Genomic DNA, 1,164 nt, shown 5'->3' with positions numbered 1-1,164 from the left:
ATGAAGGATACATTGATTATTCTACCAGGATAATACATACCTATAATGGGTATATACGAGTAGCTTCCCCTTTTGAAATCTCACGCCACGCGACTGGAAAAGTGGAAAATGACCTTTGCTCACTTTGCTGTATTCTGTGCTGTGGTTGTAAAGTTTCAGCAATGTACAGGTTCCCTCTCGAACGTGATGTGCTGTGCTTTTGAATATTTAATGGGGATTTTTTTTCTTGTATAGGGGAAAAATTTTTTTTTCTAAGCACCTTTTTTTTCTTGTCTAGGGGGAAGCACCAAAATTTAGAAATTTTCATTTTGAAAGGCGAGCTGATGTACTTTGAATAGGTCTCTGCTGTGTAAGATCACTCTCTATAGGTATCTCTCTCTCTCTCTCTTTCTCCCTCTAGTTATCTCTCTTCCTCTTTCTCTGTTTTTATATCTTTCTCCTCTTCTCTCTCTCTCTCTTCTCTCTTTTTTTCTCTCTCTCTTCTCTCTTTCTCTCTCTGTCTGTCTGACCTTAATTTATTGCAATATTGACGTCGGAATATGACAAGGGTGAAATAGGAGATGAAGGAGGAGAAAGAAGAAGAGGAGAAGGAGGAAGAGAAGTTGGAAGGGGAGGAGGAGAAGAAGGAGGAGGTAAAGTTCAAAGTGATGTGGGAATTTGACGTTTGTAGAAGAGAGAACGAGGACTCAGATGGAAAAGTTATAAGTATAAAATAAGTATAAGTTGGGTAAAAGTTAGTGGAGAGAGGAAGCATTTTTTAAGAGGTTTGATAGAGGTAAGTTTTTTTTTTTTTTTATGGGGAGAGGAAGCATTTTTTAAGAGGTTTGATAAGGGTAAGTTTTTTTTTTTTTTTAATTGGATCTTTGGTTTTGATGCTCCCCCCCCCTGTAAGAACGGAGGTCTTGTTGTCCTGAAATCGAAGAGCGGGCGGGAGTCGAACCCGCGGCTCTTACAAGGCAGAAGCGCTTATCAACCAAGCTAACGAGGCTAACCAATAATAATTATGAAAATAAATATGAATATGTAATTATGTATGTACCTACCTATAACTTCTTGCATATCTGTCTATTTCCAAATTTTCAAACTTTTGACTCCAACCATAATTTGACGTGAAACCATCATTGTGGATGCTGCGGTATAGGATAGGTACGGAGGTAGGTAGTT

The sequence above is a fragment of the Diaphorina citri genome, unplaced genomic scaffold (genome assembly GCF_000475195.1).
Source record: "Diaphorina citri unplaced genomic scaffold, Diaci psyllid genome assembly version 1.1 scaffold1371, whole genome shotgun sequence".
Classification (NCBI taxonomy): Eukaryota; Metazoa; Arthropoda; class Insecta; order Hemiptera; family Psyllidae; genus Diaphorina; species Diaphorina citri.
The sequence above is the reverse complement of the archived record's forward strand: the minus strand, read 5'-3'. Positions refer to the sequence as shown.